Consider the following 23854-nt stretch of genomic DNA (forward strand, 5'->3'; position numbering starts at 1 on the left):
TCCGTGATTATTCAGGTCAGCTTCAATCAGGGATACACTAGTCGATCGAATTAACGCTTAGGATTAGTTTAGAAATTAGGATAAAATACTTTTTCACGTTACCGTAACTCGAATTGAAAACTACGCGTCGACGCGATCGCGAAAATTTCCGGTCTGACGTCTCGTTGTCAAAAACCCCACAGTAAAAAAGATGACGGTCAACAAGACAACCCGACTATAAGTTTCCTCGCCAAATAGAGCGAGTCAAGTTGCGCGAAATGTTTGTTTGCGATAAAAGAAATCATTGAGTAAGGTTTAGGAATGAAGTTATCAAATCGTGAACGATATAATAGGGACTAGCATACCAGTATACCAGTAGAATGATCCGGAAAAATTGATTAACTCGTATGATATAAAAATATCATATACAGTTTTGCATCCAAGGCAACACTGTTTTCGTTAATCTTCGTTACTTTATGTTTGTAGGTGTAAAATCACATACGAACGCGTAGATTGGAATTAAAACATCAGTCTCGCCGCAGGTAGTTCGTGATTGTCTATCGTTGAGTGAACACCGCAAGTCCCGTAATCCGGTTTCGTGATGTCGTGTCGTGAAAGAAAAAGTTTACAATCATTGATTATCCCGTGTTTCAAGTATTGCCGCAAAGTTCTCAATATGTTTGAGGTAAATAAAGTTCCGTTTCGTTATCGTATCGTAAGTACCGTATTGATTAAAGTGATCACAATTTTGCCACGAAGATTCGTGGACGCTAAACCTGGATACCGTTCGTTATTCCGTTTGCATTACAAAATGGCGGCATACTTGAGCCAGTGAGGATTGTATGTTTTTCGTGATATTTTGTTTAATGAAATCTCAAAGTTATGCTGGAAGAAAAACAAATGAAAAAGTTGAATGATGAAATAAATTATGTTCCGTTCTATCCATACCAAAATAATTTAATGGAAAATTTTTATTGTTGTGAAAATATTAAAAACAAAAACAAATGTGTCGAGAAATTAGAGAGAGAGTTAGTGATGCGAAATTCAAATGAGTAGTGACCAAAGTTCTTTCTGAAAAATTTAATAAAATTTGTGAATGTAAATTTTATTAAATTTTTCATCGTCTTAACAGGGGATATATGTAACCGCTCGCGTGACGAAACTCAAGAGTGTTTCGAAGCTGCAACTTTAAACGCTTCATAATTTGGGCAGGCCTAGAAGGCGTTACATTTTTGTAATGTTTTTTTAGTCCGACTGCGATCTAGCCCGGACAAAAACCAACACCACGCGAAGCGTTAGCAATAATTTTATTTCTATGCTCAACCCTCTCCAGATTTCTCCCAAATTGATTAATTGTATCAATAAATCACAAAAGCGCGATTACATCCTTTTGTGATAATAGATACTGGGCAGATGATAGCAAAATCTCTGCCATTTCAAAAGCGACCAGCAAGTGAGCCAGATAGGAAAGTTAGAGTTGAAGATTATTTTGTGAGTTAGCCAGTTTATTACTGAAGGTAATTTATATTGGTAATGGTCATAGTGACAAGTGCTAATTAAAGGTGTTTTGGTCAAAAGACCAAAACCTTCGCAAGAAGGTTTTTATTTCGGACAGGTGTTCCGTGGCCGATTTTCGACATTGTCGCCTCGCCAAGCTTACGGCTGGCCATTGCCAAGTCCGTTGGCGATCGCACGTGTGCTGTGCAAACTGCAGCAGCGAGGAGCGTCGTGTTATTCCGTACGGGCACGAGTAATTGCCCGGGACCAGCGAAGCCAGCCTTAATCCGGCGATTAGCAGCTCCACGTGCCGACCCGGCGCGTTCCTTCACCGGCGTTGTCGCGCTAGCCCCGCTACAAACCCATCGTGTAGTGCGAAGAGTGGAGTGCCACGAGTTAACCTCTGTGCCGTCGTGCGTTCTCGTGGGCCGTAGGTCTCCGTTTATCATTCCGTCGATTCCATCAGCGGTTCTCAGACCGACCGGCCAATCACTAAGCCACCGAACAGCGAGCCCACCGCATGTAACCAGGGCAGTGGTTCCCAAACCGACGGGCCATTCTACATTTCCCGCTAAGGCGACCTCGTCGCAACAAATCTCGACGGTGGTTCCCAAACCCACCGCCACGGCGCCTCGCAGCGACCCCATCGCATCCAACGGGCCATTACACGCCACCTTCGTCCACCGGCCGGCGTAGCGCAATCCGGCATCAGCAGCAGCAGCAGTAAGCAACCTAGGTTGCTAAGTAAGGTCAGACCAATTAGTATATAAGGATCTAAACATTGTACCCACACACACAACTAACCCATTCGTACAATATACCGTACCGTATCCTTCCGTTACATCAGATAATTAGTTGTATACCAATTGTGAACAACCGGTGACATCAATTGATTTGGTTTGGGAGTTTTTGGGATTGGTTCCGCGATCGTTAGACCCGCCCTGGGTGAGTTAGTCCGGGTAAATCTTGAACGTGCGTGTCCGCATCACGCTGAAAGGCGTGTTGGCGCTTAAGCGGATTACGTTATTACCGACTTATTTTAGGGTTTTGGTCAGCTTTGTCCGCACTAGCAGAGCATTATTGGTAGGCTCAAGTTCCGTTTAAGTTGGTAGTCGAGATTCACTATTCTGCTAGTCCCGAATCCGTCGTACAGGGTACCCACGGACCAGACGTATCGAAAGCTTTGGTTAGTATCGTTTTGTTTCGTTTCGGGGAGCTGAGTTCGGTGGTAAGTATCCTGTTACACATTGGTCTGCAGAGTGAGAGCCGAACTTGTTATCGTCTCGGGTATTTCAGCTTCTTGATATCGAGTTGATCAAGGTGTAACAGGTTAACCCTCTAAGACCCGGGACGAACGGATTTTTTTCAAATGGCTCGCATTCAGCACCTGATCGTCGGAATTCCTCGCGGTTTCGTTTGTGCTCAATGGGAATAGCTATATTTTTGCTCTAATACATTTTCAAATAGAAATTTTTGTTCAGTTCCAAGTTATTGCTAAAAATAAGTGTGCGCGGGGGTGTTTTTCCTATAATTCAAACATCTCTTCAATATTCTGGACGTGTTCATGCCCAAAATTTATCAAATCACCCATCAAACCAACCCAAAAAGATATTTGTAAAGATTTTAAGTCGATTCCGATGTTTTCACCATTTGAGTAGGGCAGGATTGACTGAATTCAGGGCCGCATTCAGGGGTTACAATGGTAGAGTATGGGCTAAAAATTCAATTACAATGAAATTTGCATGAGGTAATAAGCATGCGGCTGCACAAATTTTACAAAGCAGGAGGTTTAAATATTTAATTTTCAATTGAAATTGACCTTCTGGAATTCTTATCAGGGCCGGATTTAAGGGTCAAAATGGGGGTGACCAGGTGCCATATCACCAATTGCAATGAAACTGGGCATGCGACTGCTCAAACTTTATGAAAACACATCAGGAGATCAAAGAACTCTGTTTGAATTTGAAATTGACCTTCTGAAATTTTGACCAGGGCCGGATTCAGGGGTGAAAATATGGAGAGCAGGGGCCATATCACCAATAGCAATGAAACTGGGCATGCGACTGCTCAAACATCACGAAAAAACATCAGGAGCTCAAAGAAATCTGTTTCAAATGGAAATTGATCTTCTGAAATTTCAACCAGGGCCGGATTTAGGAGTGAAAATGTGGAGGGCAGGGGCCATATCACCAATTGCAATGAAACAGGGCATGCGACTGCTCAAACTTCATGAAAACACATCAGGAGCTCAAAGAGTTCTGCTCGAACTTCAAATTGTCTTTCCGAAATTTTGACCAGGGCCGGATTCAGGGGTCCAAATGGGGAGAGCAAGGGCCATATCACCAATAGCAATAAAACTGGGCAGTGGGCATGCAACTGCTCAAACTTCATGAAAACACATCAGGATCTCAAAGAACTCTGTTTGAATTTGAAATTGACCTTCTGAAATTTCAACCAGGGCCGGATTTGAGGGTGAAAATATGGAGAGCGGGCCAAATCACCAATAGCAATGAAACTGGACATGCGACTGCTCAAACATCATGAAAACACATCAGGAGATCAAAGTATTCTGTTTGAACTTGAAACTGCTCTTATACAAATTTCAGGAATTTCTCCGGAAAATCCTCCAGGAATTCCTCCAGAAGTTCCTCCGAAAGTTCCTCCATAAATTCCTCCGGAAGTTCCTCCAGGAATTCCTCCGGAAGTTCCTCCAGGAATTCCTCCGGAAGTTCCTCCAGGAATTCCTCCGGAAGTTCCTCCAGGAATTCCTCCGGAAGTTCCTCCAGGCATTCCTCCGGAAGTTCCTCCAAGAATTCCTCCGGAAGTTCCTCCAAGAATTCCTTCGGAAGTTCCTCCAGGAATTGCTCCGGATGTTCCTCCAGGAATTCCTCCGGAAGTTCTTCCAGGAATTCCTCCGGAAGTTCCTCCAGGAATTCCACCGGAAGATCCTCCAGGAATTCCGCCGGAAGTTCCTCCAGGAATTCCGCCGGAAGTTCCTCCAGGAATTCCGCCGGAAGTTCCTCCAGGAATTCCGCCGGAAGTTCCTCCAGGAATTCCGCCGGAAGTTCCTCCAGGCATTCCTCCGGAAGTTCCTCCAGGCATTCCTCCGGAAGTTCCTCCAGGCATTCCTCCGGAAGTTCCTCCAGGAATTCCTCCGGAAGTTCCTCCAGGAATTCCTCCGGAAGTTCCTCCAGGAATTCCTCCGGAAGTTCCTCCAGGAATTCCTCCGGAAGTTCCTCCATGAATTCCTCCGGAAGTTCCTCCATGAATTCCTCCGGAAGTTTCTCCAGGAATTCCTTTGGAAGTTTCACCAGGAATTTCTTCGGAAGTTTCACCAGGAATTTCTTCGGAAGTTCCTCCAGGAATTCCTTCGGAAGTTCCTCCAGGAATTCCTTCGGAAGTTCCTCCAGGAATTCCTTCGGAAGTTGCTCCAGGAATTCCTCCGAAAGTTCCACCAGGAATTCCTTCGGAAGTTGCACCAGGAATTCCTTCGGAAGTTGCGCCAGGAATTCCTTCGGAACTGCACCAGGAATTCCTCCGGAAGTTCCACCAGGAATTCCTCCGGACGTTCCACCAGGAATTCCTTCGGAAGTTCCACCAGGAATTCCTTCGGAAGTTCCACCAGGAATTCCTTCGGAAATTCCACCAGGAATTCCTTCGGAAATTCCACCAGGAATTCCTTCGGAAATTCCACCAGGAATTCCTTCGGAAATTCCACCAGGAATTCCTTCGGAAATTCCACCAGGAATTCCTTCGGAAGTTCCACCAGGAATTCCTTTCGAAGTTCCATCGTGATTTTTTCGGAAGTTCTACCTGGAATTCTTTCGAAAGTTCCACCAGAAATGCCTTCGGAAGTTCCACCAGAAATTCCTTAGGAAGTTCCACCAGAAAGTCCTTCGGAAGTTCCACTAGAAATTCCTTCGGAAGTTCCACCAGAAATTCCTTTCGGAATTCCTTCGGAAGCTCCTCCAAGCATTCCTCCGGAAGTTCCTCCAGGAATTCCTCCGGAAGTTCCTCCAGGTATTCCTCCGGAAGTTCCTCCAGGCATTTCTCCAGGAATTCCTCCGGAAGTTCCTCAAGGAATTCCTCCGGAAGTTCCTCCATTAATTCCTCCGGAAGTTTCTCCAGGAATTCCTCCGGAAGTTCCTCCATGAATTCCTCCGGAAGTTCCTCCAGGAATTCCTCCGGAAGTACCCCCAGGAATTCCTCCGGAAGTTCCTCCAGGAATTCCTCCGGAAGTTCCTCCAGGAATTCCTCCGGAAGTTCCTCCAGGAATTCCTCCGGAAGTTCCTCCAGGAATTCCTCCGGAAGTTCCTCCAGGAATTCCTCCGGAAGTTCCTCCAGGAATTCCTCCAAAAGTTCCTCCAGGAATTCCTCCGGAAGTTCCTCCAGGCATTCCTCCGGAAGGTCCTCCAGGCATTCCTCCGGAAGTTCCTCCAGGCATTCCTCCGGAAGTTCCTCCAGGCATTCCTCCGGAAGTTCCTCCAGGCATTCCTCCGGAAGTTCCTCCAGGAATTCCTCCAGGAATTCCTTTGGAAGTTTCACCAGGAATTTCTTCGGAAGTTCCTCCAGGAATTCCTTCGGAAGTTCCTCCAGGAATTCCTTCGGAAGTTGCTCCAGGAATTCCTCCGAATCTTTTTCTCCAGGAATTCCTTCGGAATTTCCTCCAGGAATTCCTTTGGAAATTCCACCAGGAATTCCTTCGGAAGTTGCACCAGGAATTCCTTCGGAAGTTGCACCAGGAATTCCTTCGGAAGTTGCACCAGTAATTACTTAGGAAGTTCCACCAGGAATTCCTTCGGAAGTTCCACCAGGAATTCCTTCGGAAATTCCACCAGGAATTCCTTTGGAAATTCCACCAGGAATTCCTTCGGAAATTCCACCAGGAATTCCTTCGGAAATTCCACCAGGAATTCCTTCGGAAATTCCACCGGGAATTCCTTCGGAAGTTCCACCAGGAATTCCTTTCGAAGTTCCATCGGGATTTTTTCGGAAGTTCTACCAGGAATCCCTTCGAAAGTTCCACCAGAAATGCCTTCGGAAGTTCCACCAGAAATTCCTTCGGAAGTTCCACCAGAACTTCCTTCGGAAGTTCCACCAGGAATTCCTTCGGAAGCTCCTCCAAGCATTCCTTCGGAAATTCCACCAGGAATTTCTCCGGGAGTTCCTCCAGGAATTCCTTCGGGTGTTACTCCAGGAATTCCATCGGAAGTTTCTCCAGGAATTCCATCGGAGGTTCCTTCAGGAATTCTTTCGGAAATTCCTCCAGGAATTTCTCCGGAAGTTCTTCCAAGATTTTTTCCAGAAGGTGCTCCAGGAATACCTTCGGAAGTTCCTCCAGGAATTCCTCTAGAAGTTCATGCAGGAATTCCTGCAGAAGTTCCTTCATGAATTCAGGAATTCTTTCGAAACTTTCAGAGATCCTCCAGGAATTCCTGACTTCTGAAGGAATTTCTGGAGGAACTTCCGTAGGATTTCCTGGAGGATCTCTGAAAGTTCCGAAAGAATTCCTGAATTCGTGTAGGAACTTCTGCAGGAATTCCTGCATGAACTTCTGGAGGAATTCCAGGAGGAACTTCCGAAGGTATTCCTGGAGCACTTCCGGAGGAATTCCTGGAGGTACTTCCGTAGGAATTCCTGGAGGAACTTCCGGAGGAATGCCTGGAGGAACTTCTGGAGGAATTCCTGGAGGAACTTCCGGCGGAATTCCTGGAGGAACTTCCGGAGGAATTCCTGGATGAACTTCCGGAGGAATTCCTGGAGGAGCTTCCGGAGGAATACGTGGAGGAACTTCAGGAGGAATTCCTGGAGGAACTTTCGGAGGAATTCCTGGAGGAATTTCCGGAGGAATTCCTGGAGGAACTTCCGGAGGAATTCCTGGAGGAACTTCCGGAGGAATACGTGGAGGAACTTCAGGAGGAATTCCTGGAGGAACTTACGAAGGATGTCATGGAGGAACTTACGGAGGAATTCCTGGAGGAACTTACGGAGGAATTCCTGGAGGAGCTTCCAGAGGAATTCCTGGAGGAACTTCCGGAGGAATTCCTGGAGGAACTTCCGGAGGAATTCCTGGAGGAACTTCCGGAGCAATTCCTGGAGGAACTTCCGGAGCAATTCCTGGAAGAACTTCCGGAGGAATTCCTGGAGGAACTTCTGGCGGAATTCCTGGAGGAGCTTCCGGAGGAATTTATGGAGGAACTTCCGGAGGAACTTCCGGAGGAACTTCCGGAGGAATTCCTGAAGGAACTTTTGGAGAAATTCCCGGAAGAACTTCTGGAGGAATTCCTGGAGGATTTTCCGGAGAAATTCCTGAAATTTGTATAAGAGCAGTTTCAAGTTCAAACAGAATACTTTGAGCTCCTGATGTGTTTTCATGATGCTTGAGCAGTCGCATGTCCAGTTTCATTGCTATTGGTGATATGGCCCGCTCTCCTTATTTTCACCTCTGAATCCGGCCCTGGTCAAAATTTCGGAAAGACAATTTGAAGTTCGAGCAGAACTCTTTGAGCTCCTGATGTGTTTTCATGAAGTTTGAGCAGTTGCATGCCCTGTTTCATTGCAATTGGTGATATGGCCCCTGCCCTCCACATTTTCACTCCTAAATCCGGCCCTGGTTGAAATTTCAGAAGATCAATTTCCATTTGAAACAGATTTCTTTGAGCTCCTGATGTTTTTTCGTGATGTTTGAGCAGTCGCATGCCCAGTTTCATTGCTATTGGTGATATGGCCCCTGCTCTCCATATTTTCACCCCTGAATCCGGCCCTGGTCAAAATTTCAGAAGGTCAATTTCAAATTCAAACAGAGTTCTTTGAGCTCCTGATGTGTTTTCATAAAGTTTGAGCAGTCGCATGCCCAGTTTCATTGCAATTGGTGATATGGCACCTGGTCACCCTCATTTTGACCCCTAAATCCGGCCCTGATAAGAATTCCAGAAGGTCAATTTCAATTGAAAATTAAATATTTAAACCTCCTGCTTTGTAAAATTTGTGCAGCCGCATGCTTATTACCTCATGCAAATTTCATTGTAATTGAATTTTTAGCCCATACTCTACCATTGTAACCCCTGAATGCGGCCCTGAATTCAGTCAATCCTGCCCTACTCAAATGGTGAAAACATCGGAATCGACTTAAAATCTTTACAAATATCTTTTTGGGTTGGTTTGATGGGTGATTTGATAAATTTTGGGCATGAACACGTCGAGAATATTGAAGAGATGTTTGAATTATAGGAAAAACACCCCCGCGCACACGCACTCATTTTTAGCAATAACTCGGACCTGAACAAAAATTTCTATTTGAAAATGTATTAGAGCAAAAATATAGCTATTCCCATTGAGCACAAACGAAACCGCGAGGAATTCCGACGATCAGGTGCTGAATGCGAGCCATTTGAAAAAAATCCGTTCGTCCCGGGTCTTAGAGGGTTAAACGTTTTGGTGATTCGATAATTCTTCATTAGGCTGAGCGATAGCTCAAATTTACATGACACGGAAACTTTGAGACTCAGTATGCTAAATGCATCACAGATTTCTCGCCGGAAGAAGCAAAAAACAAAGAGTTGCAGCGATGAAATGCAGCGTCATAAAGGCTGCTTTATTTTCATATGCGAAGATATCCGTTTAGGTTGATTCTTATATGAGTAAAATAGGTGCCAGCTGCGGTTTGCATGAAATGCAGTGAAGTTTGTTTTGATTTGTTTTGACAGCCACGTGCTCGCTCACCAAGGTTTCCGGTAGAGTCATGTAAAATTAAGATATATTCAATTGAAATTTCAATGGTTTTATCATTTACATCACATAATCTTAAAATTACGATCTGGTACACATTCTGTTTCCGAATTTTACATTCAATTATGAATTCCGTCGTGGCTAATTTTCATAATATTTTACTGTGTATTAGATGTCAAGCAGAATTAAAATGTTGAAAATTTCTACTCCTTATGACAGGAAGAGCAAAATTCCACTACTAGGGGGTCCACTATTGGGCATTTTACCCTATGTCGTCAAATATGAAGAAGATCCATTACCATCCATTACTGTGCTATGCACAGATGAAAATATGTTGTGATTTTAAATGTATTTTCATGCACATATTTGGAGCATGCAAATAAACGTAACATTCAATCGATCTCACTTTTGTTTTAAATCGAAATAAATGTAAACTGTGTTTGCTTGTAAAATTAAGTCAAATGTAATTGAATATCAAATGTTAATTCGTTTGATGGGATAAGCTGCAATTTTGCACGTCGTTTAATTTTCAAAATTATTTGCTGTGTGGCTCCAGTCGTGTACTCGGGAGTGACGGCGACGCTTTTTCTATGTGGCTTATCCGTATCAAGGGCCCCACACATGCTCCGACGTGTTGTTCAACTTTGACTCCGCCCCCATGAAATTAGGATCGGTCGGAGTGAAGTCTGAGCGTCTGTGGGCAAGTTGTATACTGTCCAACAGTCGTACAATTTGCCCACTGACGATCCGATCCGACTTGGCTCCGACCGAACCAAATTTCCTGTGGGCGGAGTCAAAGTTGTACAGCACGTCGGAGCGTGTGTGGGACCCCTCACAATGAAGGCATAAGAGCTTCGCACAGTGGATGCGCTTGAGTGCGCCTTGACAGTTTCCCACAAAAAAAAACTGTCAAAGCGTACGTGGGCGTATCCAATGTACGGAGCTTTTCACGAATGAACGTTCTGAAACGGTGGAGTAGCAACAGACGGATGTTGCATTCGTTGGGTTCAGAGCTCGAAGTCGAGTCAAGTACGAGACACTGAAGACGAACTTACTGTTGTGGTCGAAATACGTATCTGTCAAAATACAATTAAGTGGTGGACTGTACAAACTCGTCTTATGACAACTGATTTTTAGCCAATTTTGATGATGAAGTACAAGTTCATGTTTCTATCTCACGGTGTTGAACTTAATCTGTAGATTAAAAAAACACATTAATAAAGAAATAAAAAAAAAAAAAAAGTTTCTATCTCGGCACCAACGCACAATGGGGAAATCCGATTTCAAAGGTGGAAAAAATTTATAACTTTCTTCACGAACAACTTACAGAAGAGATCAAGAGCTTATTCGAAAGGGAATTTTGCAAAGAATTCAGTGAGTGCTGTTTCATGAACGTGGAACGCTTCTGTATGTAGTTATTGAGCTCGTTTTGCCCTAATGCCCCATATATCGCGAGTTTCTAAACTATTTGTCATTTTATCTTTAAGACATTGTTCTAAAATTGTGTTTATCTCTTCACTGTGGATCCACAGAAGGGCACTAAATATATATTGTTGGTAAAAGTTGGAAATTTAAGGTATTTTGGGGTCAAATAAGCATCAAAGTGCATTTTATGTGCAATTTTCATGTATTCTGTAAAAAATAGTAATATTTACAGATAAGTGTTGATATTATTGTCTCAAAGTGTTGAACAGATATTGACAAATGTTTGCCGAACAAAAATTAATGAAATAAATCGTTTCAAAAATGTTTTATTTGATTATTTATTGAGTAAAAAACGATTTTTAAAAACTTTTGAATAGCACCGATGCCAAACATTTCCAAACCATACCCGATAGCACAACTAGACAAGAATAGTCATATGTTATGAGTCTTGATGTGATCATAGATAGGAGGTGATGGGAGATACTCTTTTTTCTTACCTTTTTGCCCAAATTCCCCTATGAAATAATACAGCTCAATGATTCTGAGGAAGAAATGATGTAGTAATGTTAATTTAATTGATATTTTCCAATGATATAATGAAAGTAACAAATAATCATATAATTCATTAAAAATATTGATTTATAGGGGATTTAGGGGTCATACAGCTCATTTAATGTAACTTTTTATACAAAATAGGATAACTTTGCTCACGAGCGACTCACAGATAAGGTTAAGGGCTTATTCGAAAGCAAATTTTACAAGAAATTCAGTAAGTGATGTTTTATAGACATGAGACACTTGTGTATGAAGTTATTAAGCTCGTTTTGCCCCAATGCCCCATACATCACAGTTTATCATATTTTTCGTGCTTTTATCTTCCAAGTATTGTACTAAAGATGTGTTCTCCTCTTCATTATAGATCCATAGAAAAGCACTATACATGCTTTGTTGGTAAAAGTTGGAAATTTAAGGGATTTTGGGTCAAATAAGTATTAAATTGCTCTTTACGTGAACTTTTCATGTATTCTGTAAAAATTAATAAAAATGTTATTATCCTCCCAAAATGTTCTACAGACATTGATGTTTGAATGTTTGCGAAACAATTACTAATTAAGTATATCATTTCGCAAGTGTTTTGTTTTGTGATTTATAGGGTAAAACCCGATTTTTTAAATGCTTCTGAAAAGTGGCGATGCCAATTATTCCCAAACCATACCCGTTTGCACAACTATATAAGAGTAAATATATTAGTCGATGTGATAATAGATAGGAATAGATAGGAAATATTCTTTTCTCATGACGTTTTACCCAAATTCCTCTTGTGAAATAATATATCTCAATGATTCTGGGTTAAGAAATAATGGTAACATTGATTCAGTCAATGATACTATAAAAATAACAAATAATCGTAGATTGCATTGAAAAAAAAGTTCCAAGGGTTCAGGGCTCAGAACCATTTTTTTAAATACATAATTAATTAATTTTTTCACTTATTTGTCCCAAAATGCCTTAAAAATCCATCTTTAATGTAATCTATGGATATTTGTTTTTTTATGGTATCAGTTCTGTTGAAAAAAAATATGACAATAATATCAACTATTATCTATTAATATCTGAATAATTAATAGGCTGTAGATTTCACCATAATTGACCATATGTGGAGCTACATCAATGCTTACAAGTTTTTAAATCACCGTATATTAACCCTAAATGATTATTCGACGTAACATAGTGCAAATGATTTTTTGGTTATCATTATTTTTACAGAATACATTCACAAAGATGCAGTTTGATGATTATTTGACCCCAAAATCCCTAAAATTTCCAACTTTTTCCAACAAAATATGTATAGTGATATGTATGGATCTACAATGAAGGGGAAAACAGAATTTCAGTGTAATTTTTAAAAGATAAAAGTACCAAAATATGAAAAATTTTGGTGTATGGGACATTGGGGTAAAACCATCTAAATAACTACATACAGAAGTGTCTCATGTCTATAAAACATCACTCACTGAATTTCTTGGAAAGTTTGCTTTCGAATAAGCCCTAAACCTTATCTGTGAGTCGCTCGTGAGAAAAGTTATCCCATTTTGTATAAAAAGTTACATTAAATGAGCTGTATGACCCCTAAATCCCCTATAATTCAATATTTTTAATGAGTTATATGATTATTTGTTATTTTCATTATATCATAAGAAAATATTAATTAAATTAACATTACTACATCATTTTCTTGCTCAGAATCATTGAGCTATATTATTTCATAGGGGAATTTGGGCAAAAAGGAAAGAAAAAAGAGTATCTCCCATCACCTCCTATCTATGATCACATCAAGACTCATAACATATGACTATTCTTTTCTAGTTGTGCTATCGGGTATGGTTTGGAAATGTTTGGCATCGGTTCTATCCAAATATTTTTAAAAATCGTTTTTTACTCAATAAATAACCAAATAAAACATTTGTGAAACGATTTATTTAATTGATTTTTGTTCGGCAAACATTTGTCAACATCTGTTCAACACTTTGACACAATAATATCAACACTTATCTGTAAAAATTACAATTTTTTACAGAATACATGAAAATTGCACATAAAATGCACTTTGATGCTTATTTGACCCCAAAATCCCTTAAATGTCCAACTTTTACCAACAAAATATATTTGGTGCCCTTCTGTGGATCCACAGTGAAGAGATAAACGCAATTTTAGAACAATGTCTTAAAGATAAAATGACAAATAGTTTGGAAACTCGCGATATATGGGGCATTAGGGCAAAACGAGCTCAATAACTACATACAGAAGCGTTCCACGTCCATAAAACAGCACTCACTGAATTCTTTGCAAAATTCCCTTTCGAATAAGCTCTTGATCTCTTCTGTAAGTTATCAATTTTTCCACCTTTGAAATCGGATTTCCCCATTGTGCAACGATTCGATACGTTGGAGTTGTTACTGGATAATTCATTTGAAACTGGATGAAGAATGTTTGTTGCTTACTTTTTAATAAATACATGTTATTTTAATGCACCGCACTAAATCAAAATATAAAATTCAAGTATAGATTACTTCATATTGCATATTGCATTAAATTTAACTGTGAGTAGTTATACATCTCGAACTTGTGAATTAAGTTAGAATCTCTAATCCCTGACAATATTTCTAATAGTTGAAATTAAACATAAGTACATGCGGGGAGGGGTTTCAATGTATTATTATTATTATTCTTTTCTCATTTCAGAGAGCAAGTAATGGCGATTAAACCTAGGCTAATTAGCCAGGTTAACACCCAGGAGAACGGAGTGACAAATTTCTTAGCATAGTCACTCCCAGGGATTTAAAAATATATCATATCATTTGCTTATGATGAGATCCCTAAACTATAATCCCTACCAACCATCCACAATTCCTTGACATCTATGAGGGCGTCGGTGAGTCGCTGGCCTCTCGTTAAGTAGATGTCATATCATCATTTCCTTCCCTTCCTTAGTAACGGAGAAGATGGACGTGGCCAGTATTGGTAACTTTCATGCTTTATCATTTTGGACCTCCAATTAGGTTGCTATTGAATCCCAAATAGTAACCCATAGGCAGTTGGAGTAAGAAAGTTAAAGAATATACATGACAGCCATCAGTATGCAATCTACGAAATACTCCGTTACAATGCAACGCAAGCCAAGGAAGCAAGCCAATAACCATGTTATGACATGTCCTTTCGGTGGTGGCAATGAAAGGACACCATGAATGCAACACGTTGAACCTTAACTATTATGTATCTGCCCTGCAGCTGCTGCGGCAGACGGTCTTCGAATCGGGGACTGGAGACACCCCTGGCCTAAGTTTTTTTCTGCGGCCCTGGAACTGAACGCAAACACCGCCTAAGCGGAGTCCTCTCTCGCGCCTCAAATGCTACAATGCCGAGGAAGGTTCTACAGAGAATTGGTAAACGCTAGGCATATTAATGGAGTACCGAGATTTCAGACCAAGCTCCCTAGGGCTAGGCGAAGGGTGCAACGATCTCGCACCGAAGTGGTAAAGGCAGAGCAGCGAGAGGTGTAGCGAAACTGGCCCTTATTGGTGGCAGTAAGAAATCGTGTTTCTATAACCTATGCATGAGCGAAAATACAATTTCTGAAGCTTATAGGTTTGAAATGGCCAAGACCAAAGGGGGCTATATACCACCCAAATAGTCTCCAGAGAAGGTGGCGTGAATTTTCGAGGTTCTCTTCCCGTTCCATGCCACAAGTAGCTGGCCCTCGGCAATGCGGGTGCGGTTAAAATGTAGGCTCCGATAATGAACGAAAAGTTACTTATGGTGGTGAACTCTCTGGCAATGAACAAAGCTCCAGGGCCTGATGAAGCACCAAACTCCGCTCTAAAGGCAGCGATCATAGCAATCCAGGACATGTCCAGGCCAGCTATGCAGAAATGCATAATTGAGTATAGGTTCCTTGATAGGTGGAAGATATCGAAGGTGTGAGAGTATGTGCTCCAGTAGACGTAGGCTACTGGCCTGTGGCTGGATCTATCCTTAGATAGCGCTAAGCGCGTGGAGTTAGCTTTAACTTACAGAAACTGGAAAGCACGCTTCGCCTGATGTGTCTCAGAGTGATATCCGCCTACCGCACGGTATGATGCCCGTCGGGCTAGTCATCCGGGAATATCAGAACAGCTTCGACATGCATGGAACCAGAGGAGCCCATAGAACCATTAGAGTAGCCTCGGCTGCCAAGTGGCAACGAAAATGGTACAAGTTTTCGAAAGGGTAGGTAGAGTACAGTAGAGTGTCAAGCTGGGTGGGAAGACCAGTTAGGGAAGTTCACTTCTACCTGACACAATTCTTGACAGGTCATGAGTGCTTCAGGCAGTACCTACATAGGTTCGGGCATACAAGATCTCGAGTCTGCCCATACTGACCAGGATATACGGAGCTGCGGAGCACGTACTCTTCGTATGTCCTCGATTTGACGTCCCAATTGGAGCGATGCTCGACGTTTGCGAACGGGACACTACTCCTGATAACATTTCCAGAGATTGTGTCAAGCGGTGGAGAAGTGGAACACAGTTTTGGCTGCAACCACTCCAATTGCTTGCACCTTGCAGCGCATATGGAGTGTCTAACAGCACATGGCCGGCAATAACTAGGTAGCAGTTGACAACAGCAAGAGCTAGAGATCTCGGAGTCGCACAGGCCGCTTCTAGTAATGCCAAAAGGCGGTACTAAGGAGTTGAAAGGTCTGTGTCAGGTTTGGTTTAGCGGATCGGTGTTCCTAAATTAGATGTCTGGTCGTAGGTCGTGTAAATCGTCGTTAATCTGCAATACCGAAGAACGCAAGATGCGCTTCTAGTGAGCACACCACAACGTATTCGTTTCCAGTTTCTTCCTGTTCTTCTAGAAGGGAAAGTCGGTGGAAACTCTTGCGTACTTAGATCGTTCATATGGCCCTAGTGGAAAATTGGGTGGCGAAGTAGTTGAGAATCAAAAACGGGAAAGAAAAATTGCTCTGCTTGACCTGAAAATGTAACGCTACGAGTCATAACTCGAAATGACAACAGGTCCCGATCGAGATCAGCAATGCCTTACATCCCAGGAAATACCTGCCTTAACGACACGGTGATAGACCTCAATCTTTCGAAGCTATCTTTGAACTACGAACGGTTGGCCTAGGAACATACACACTTGTATAGCGAAGCGAAGTCTAAAGTGCTTCGAGCGGCGAGTGAAGGTCGTTCCAGAACTTCAAGAAAATGTCCAGTGACAAATTGGAGAGTATCATATGTGGCAAAAACCTGGTTCGATTGAGGGCGGTTCGGAGTCCCGAAAAACCGGGGAAAGGACTTTAGGCGAGTTTGACACCCACTTCTTCAACGGGAATCCCGCCGATGCCAACATGGCGGATTCAACATCATCAGATCCAGAGAGGAAATCATCCACGTAGAAATCCTTCTAAACCTTCGGTGCTGCAGTTGGGTATGTCAGATGTGTCTTGTGCAATATGTCGGAGAGTGTGGGTTGCCAAGAATGGCGCGAATACGAAACCATACGTCCCAGTTTGCAGCTCGTAAGTAGCGATCGGTTGGCTCGGATGGAGACGCCAAACATTGTTTCACAGACTAGATATCCCATAACCTTTGTAGGGATTATTACAGATTGAGGTCCACCGTTGTAAGATGGCAGATTTTTGGGATTCTGGATATTTGGATGGGTACCTTTCCGAAAACAGTGCATCCGAAGACGGCCTCGACGAAGGCAGGCTCGCCTTCGTCAAGGGATATTTTGCTGCCGGTGTACAGCTCGTGATTGATTCGTCCACCAGCAACCACATCAATGTCAGCGGGAACGTGGAATTTTGGATCGGCTAATGGAACTTCGGAAAATTTCCACGTGTTCGTATCGACCGGAGTGGTTGGCAAACAGACAGTAGGCCTTTTCAGGATTAGAAACTCGAGCGTGATATTTTGCCGATGCCGATGCTATGACCGCTCTCTGCTTTCCGCGACATGTGGAACGAAATGGCTCGCACGCGCGGGAAAGCAGCTTTCTTGTAATCAATAAAGAAAGCCCATTAGTGCCGTCTCTTCGTTAATCAGTATGGGTGCACATTTCGTTCGAGATGTCGCGGAAAGTGGAAAGCAGTCCCAGCATCGGCATCGGTGAAGTTGCTGAATGAAATTTCATTACCACCGACAGTTTCGATGGCGTCTGTTGCGGTCGTGGTAGCAGCGCGGTGGAGTACATTTATGCAACGGTCGCATCTGAAGTACCTTCGACTGGAAATCAGCAGAATCAGCTCACAAGCCACAATTTTCTTGTAAATTCAAACTATTGAGTGGTTGATGTTAGTGATTCGAAAGACGCATCATAGGAAATGAATCGGTTCGTCTCAGGACCACCATTCTATACAAGGAAAGGTTGAGCAGAGGCGAGTTTTGTTCGAAGTGCAAATTTATCGCTTAGCGACGGCAGAAGGTTTCCGTCGGTAGCAGAATTATGAGCCTGAGGGAGGCGCTACAACAATTAATTCGCTTGGATGGCATCAGTGGCAGTCAAGTGAAACTCTCAAAAATTTCATTTGGTTTTGCTGCTGTTTGTGGTTAAGAAGACGCATTACTGAACATAATTCGGTACTTTTCAAGACCAACTTTCCATACAAAAAAAAAAAAAAAACTAATTCGAGAAGATATTTCTTTATTGTACAAAACACAGTCGCTTAGTTACGGCAGAAACATCACTTCGATGTCTTTACGTTGTCCAACTTCTGCCTTGCTGTCGAGTCTTGTACATAACCCTTCTGATTTTTTAAAATACTTTTCCTCATATAATATTTTAGATCAAACTGCAACCAGGCACCTCTTCTTTCTATCTTCAATAATTTTCCGAAAAATTTCTTCAACCGTATAGATGTCTGGGAAATTTTCACAACATCCCAACTTCCCACATTTGACAACTGTTGAAGATCCTTATTACCACCCGATTTTTCCGCTTTCAGTGAACAGGAGGAGGTTCATTCTATTAATCGGTTAAAGAAGCAGCCATGGCATGTCAGCGCTCATATTTCCAGTTCATTGCCCAAGGGTCTATCGGGATCAGAAAAACTTCTCGGTTTAATTTTTATCCTCTACCGACGCGCTCATCGTTTAACAATGTGATTGGAAGCCACCGACTACAGCACGAGGAGCAGTACTGGAAAATTTTAATCTATATTTGCACATTCTTTCGCCCTGAAAGCCAACCGTAACCAGTCGGTGTCCCCATCGACAACGTCGTCACCAACATCATCAGCCGATCGGGTGGTGATGTGATTTCGGTTCATCATCCCAGATTTAAATAGATTAGAAAAGTTTTCCCCGCTACTTCCGGCACTCTGCTCCTATTTCAAAGGAAGGGTTCAATAGCCTATGGTGAACATTGGAAAATGAAGGCATTCCCCATTTATTCAGCTCTTATATTCTCAAATGAATAAAATATTTATGTGTTTGTGGGGAGGTTATTGCAAAGAAGAAAACATAGGAAAGGAAGAGTTTGTGAGTAGAAAAATAATCAAAATTAATAACAGCGAGAATTAGGAAAAACTCTGTAATTGAACATCTTTGACTAGAGTTTTCAGCAGTTTTGGAAAATGTTGCCAACATTCGCACAACTGAGATCTCTAAAATCACGTCTGAGTACAGAATCCTGCTAAGCACATGGCTATTCGGATTTTTCTGAACTGCAAAAGGATAGACTACCAGTTCAACCTGCATTTTTTGATGTGGGAGGCGATAGTTAGATCAATTCGTGGTTGAGAGCCACTGCACCGGTCGAACGGACGGATTGCTGCTGCCAAATCTAAAACTGACGAGGGAAAAGTTCTACCGGTTTTTGGTGGAGGTGCGCCACATTGATGGAGATGTAAACAGGAGTTCGATTTATCGTACTTTGTCTGATCTGAACCAAAGAATCAAGACTGCGAAAGGGTTTCCCCTTCTGAGTAAGCGGTATAGTGCTGAAGTTGTAAACTAATTGCTTGATTTGCTGTCATGGTTCGATAGATTGCTATAGATTTCGAGGAATGTTGGGTAGAAAACTTGTCAAGTATCGGAAGCAACTTGAGCGCACTAATGGGGATTTATGTCATAATGAAATTGAAATTTCATAAAGTTTCACTTGTGGTGAATTGCTTGAGAAGTTGCTGTATCCTACAGATACGAACCGTTTTGGAGGTAACAGTATAAATATTGAGTTTCTGAAGCTAATTGATGATCAAATCGCATTCGTCGCTTGATGATCAAATCGCATTCGAATAAAAGGATTGCACAAAGGACCGTTAAGGTCAAATTACATTGTTTGAAAAACTAGCTTTTTTTGTCCAGCAAAGTGCAAAAAAAAAAGCAGAAATTAAGTTATGCGTCGGAAAACTATACATGACATGATACGCTCATGAACTTTTTTGACTTTTATTAATTTGTCCTGCTGGACTTCTTCTAAATCCTTATCTGAGATGAGTGAAAGTCTATAATTTCATTTTTTTTTCTATTTTAATCGAGTATAAAAACACAAATCCTTAATTACCACAATTCATCGCAATATCGAATCGTTCTTTCTTATTAACTTTTCAGTAAGCACGTCGACAAACGCCTCCCCTTCTTGGAAGACCCAAACGGAAAAAGCACACAGAATGAGCGTCACGTAGTCACCGTTGGTCGTCCATTGGATTGGTACTCACAGCTTGCAACCGTGAGCTGTGTGCAGGTGGAAACCGGTGTGTACCTTCCTACTTGCTGAATAATGCAGCGCGAGTAAATCGAGTCGAACAAATTTGAAATTAAATGAATGGATTTTTCATTCACCGCTGCACTGTCTCCATCTTTTTCCCCGCCACAGTTCGATCCACACCTGAATTCCTCATTTTAATGTAACGAATCGGTGCCAGTCAGTGCCGAGTGCCGAATCCGTCTTAGGGTTACCAGACCACGCCGACAGTCATAGGAACGGCGGGGTCCTTGCTTTATATACGACTTGTTTTCGAAGGTAAAAACTCGATTCCCAAACTCGAACCCGAATGTATGAAATATTCATCAAAATCATACAATACCCCATTTAATTTTCTAGAAATCTGGATAAATAAGGCTCAATCATACGCCAAGTGATGTAACGTTCTGCACTTCTATTTCCACGCGCTGGTAACTCTTCAGCTAGGAGAAAATTATCGATGTACCTACAATAAGAATTTCCATTCATCGCCATAGACCTGGTTCAATTGGAGAGTCTGTGTACCCCCCGGTTTGCTGCGCACCACATCGCGCCCGTCCCATACCATTCGAATCGGACGCAGCTTGAATAAATGATTTCGGTTCACTCGCCAATAAGTTTCTGATAAATTTTCACCATTTGGCGAACGAATGCAAACGATTTTCACCGGAAAATAAAAACCGGGACTGCAAGAGGGGAGGAAAATCGGGAAAACCGTTGAACTGGGAGGGCGATTGATTTCGGAGATGTTTTTGTGTTCGCTTGAATGAGTTTCAATTTTAGTTGGTAAATATTATTAAAAATGCTGTTTCTATTCGATAGAAAACTTTACCTGTAGAGACACAGAGTTGCAGACGAATACACTATTGAATGATGATCATGCTTTCGAGCCGAAGCGAGTTGAAAGTACGCGTAATCGTTATCAAAGAATAAATGAACCGTTTGTTTGAGAAACTGAATATGTGATATTTTTGGCCAATATGATGCTTTTATATATTCAGAACTCTCTTCCAAAAATACGTATTCTGACAAAATATACTACAACAAAACTGTTGTGAAATGTATGATTTTTTTTACAACAACACGCACTTTGAAGAGCAATTATTTAGCACGGAGCACTGCTTGTCGTTTCCAAACTGAAAGAGCCCCAGGGCGTAGAGTTTTGCCTAAATCTATTGAAATAGAAGACTCCGTGCCAATTTGTTTTTTTGCGGTTTTCTCGGAATTGTTTTTAAAGCACTTGTGCAGTTCCTCAAACAAATTAAATAACATCGAATAACTACGAATATATTGAGGTCTTATGTATTGTGCGTCTGTATTTATAAAACTGAACGAGTTGCATTCAACGGTAGGAATGACCTTCTGAATTAATATCCCTCAAGAACAAACCAGCAAACAGCACTCAACAGATCGATGCTCCATCAGATAAAGACATCTTCGGCATCCATTGGGTTGATTGGAGGAGGCTTCCGAGCCTCTTGAAAGGAGGCTTCCGAGCCTTTTGAAAGGAAGCTTCCGGGCCTCTTGAAAGGAGGCTACCGGGCCTCTTGAAAGAAGGATTTCGGGCCTCTTGAAAGGAGGCTTCCGGGCCTTTTGAAAGGAAGCTTCCGAGCCTCTTGAAAGGAGGCTTCCGAGCCTTTTGAAAGGAAGCTTCCGGGCCTCTTGAAAGGAGGCTTCCAAGCCTCTTGAAAGGAGGCTTCCGGGCCTCTTGAAAGGAGGCTTCCGGGCCTTTTGAAAGGAAGCTTCCGGGCCTCTTCAAAGGAGGCTTCCGGGCCTCTTGAAAGAAGCCTTCCGGGCCTCTTGAAAGAAGGCTTCCAAGCCTCTTGAAAGGAGGCTTCCAGGCCTCTTGAAAGGAGGCTTCCAGGCCTCTTGAAAGGAGGCTTCCGGGCCTCTTGAAAGGAGGCTTCCGGGCCTCTTGAAAGGAGGCTTCCGGGCCTCTTGAAAGGAGGCTTCCGAGCCTCTTGAAAGTAGGCTTCCGGGCTTCTTGAAAGGAGGCTTCCGGGCCTCTTGAAAGGAGGCTTCCGGGCCTCTTGAAAGGAGGCTTCCGGGCCTCTTGAAAGGAGGCTTCCGGGCCTCTTGAAAGGAGGCTTCCGGGCCTCTTGAAAGGAGGCTTCCGGGCCTCTTGAAAGGAGGCTTCCGGGCCTCTTGAAAGGAGGCTTCGGGCCTCTTGAAAGGAGGCTTGGGCCTCTTGAAAGGAGGCTTCGGGCCTCTTGAAAGGAGGCTTCCGGGCCTCTTGAAAGGAGGCTTCCGGGCCTCTTGAAAGGAGGCTTCCGGGCCTCTTGAAAGGAGGCTTGCGGGCCTGTGGAAAGCAGGCTTCGGGCCTCTTGAAAGAGGCTTCCGTGCCTCTTGAAAGGAGGCTTCCGGGCCTCTTGAAAGAAGGCTTCCGGGCCTCTTGAAATAAGGCTTCCGGGCCTCTTGAAAGAAGGCTTCCGGGCCTCTTGAAAGGAGGCTTCCGGGCCTCTTGAAAGGAGGCTCCCGGGCCTCTCGAAAGGAGGCTTTCGGGCATCTTGAAAGCAGGCTTCCGTGCCTCTTGAAAGGAGGCTTCCGGGCCTCTTAAAGGAAACTTCCGAGCCTCTTAAAAGAAGGCTTCCGAGCTTCTTGAAAGGATGCTTCCGAGCCACTTGAAAGGATGCTTCCGAGCCTCTTAAAGGAGGCTTCCGAGCCTCTTAAAAGGCGGCTTCCGAGCCTCTTGAAAGGAGGCTTCCGAGCCTCTTGAAAGGAGGCTTCCGAGCCTCTTGAAAGGAGGCTCCCGAGCCTCTTGAAAGGAGACTGCCGAGCCTCTTGAAAGGAGACTGCCAGGCCTCTTGAAAGCAGGCCTTTCGAGCCTCTTGAAAGGAGGCCTTTCGAGCCTCTTGAAAGGAGGCTTCCGGGCCTCTTGAAAGTAGGCTTCCGGGCCTCTTGAAAGGAGGCTTCCGGGCCTCTTGAAAGGAGGCTTCCGGGCCTCTTGAAAGGAGGCTTCCGGGCCTCTTGAAAGGAGGCTTCCGGGCCTCTTGAAAGGAGGCTTCCGGGCCTCTTGAAAGGAGGCTTCCGGGCCTCTTGGAAGGAGGCTTCAGTGCATCTTGAAAGGAGGCTGCCGAGCCTCTGGAAAGGAGGGTTGCGAGGGCCTCTTGAAAGGAGGCTTCCGGGCCTCTTGAAAGGAGGCTTCCGGGCCTCTTGAAAGGAGGCTTCCGGGCCTCTTGAAAGGAGGCTTCCGGGCCTCTTGAAAGGAGGCTTCCGGGCCTCTTGAAAGGAGGCTTCCGGGCCTCTTGAAAGGAGGCTTCTGGGCCTCTTGAAAGGAGGCTCTTCGGCCTCTTGAAAGGAGGCTTCTCGGCCTCTTGAAAGGAGGCTTCCGGGCCTCTTGAAAGGAGGCTTCCGGGCCTCTTGAAAGGAGGCTTCCGGGCCTCTTGAAAGGAGGCTTCGGGCCTCTTGAAAGGAGGCTTCCGGGCCTCTTGAAAGGAGGCTTCCGGGCCTCTTGAAAGGAGGCTTCAGGCCTCTTAAAGGATGGCTTCGGGCCTCTTGAAAGGAGGCTTGAGCCTCTTGAAAGGAGGCTTCTGAGCCTCTTGAAAGGAGGCTGGAGCCTCTTGAAAGGAGGCTTCTGAGCCTCTTGAAAGGAGGCTTCTGAGCCTCTTGAAAGGAGGCTTCCGAGCCTCTTGAAAGGAGGCTTCCGGGCCTCTTGAAAGGAGGCTTCCAGGCCTCTTGAAAGGAGGCTTCGGGCCTCTTGAAAGGAGGCTTCCGGGCCTCTTGAAAGGAGGCTTCGGGCCTCTTGAAAGGAGGCTTCCGGGCCTCTTGAAAGGAGGCTTGGCCTCTTGAAAGGAGGCTTCCAGGCCTCTTGAAAGGAGGCCTTTGAGGCCTCTTGAAAGGAGGCTTCCAGGGCCTCTTGAAAGGAGGCTTCGGGCCTCTTGAAAGGAGGCTTCCGGGCCTCTTGAAAGGAGGCTTCCGGGCCTCTTGAAAGGAGGCTTCCGGGCCTCTTGAAAGGAGGCTTCCAGGCCTCTTGAAAGGAGGCCTGAGCCTC

General features: G+C 43.6%; 1 long non-coding RNA gene across 2 annotated transcripts; it reads left to right on the plus strand.

Moving 5' to 3' along the window:
* Window positions 1-207: 207 nt before the first annotated feature.
* Window positions 208-1762, plus strand: LOC134224639 (uncharacterized). 2 transcript variants are annotated; one of them, XR_009983008.1, is made up of 3 exons: window positions 208-694; window positions 1313-1496; window positions 1558-1762. It is a non-coding gene; the product is annotated as an uncharacterized LOC134224639 (long non-coding RNA). The 2 variants fall into 2 exon arrangements; XR_009983009.1 differs by having other exon boundaries at window positions 208-664.
* Window positions 1763-23854: the final 22092 nt, after the last annotated feature.

This window comes from Armigeres subalbatus, chromosome 1 (assembly GCF_024139115.2).
Source record: "Armigeres subalbatus isolate Guangzhou_Male chromosome 1, GZ_Asu_2, whole genome shotgun sequence".
In the NCBI taxonomy this organism is placed as follows: Eukaryota; Metazoa; Arthropoda; class Insecta; order Diptera; family Culicidae; genus Armigeres; species Armigeres subalbatus.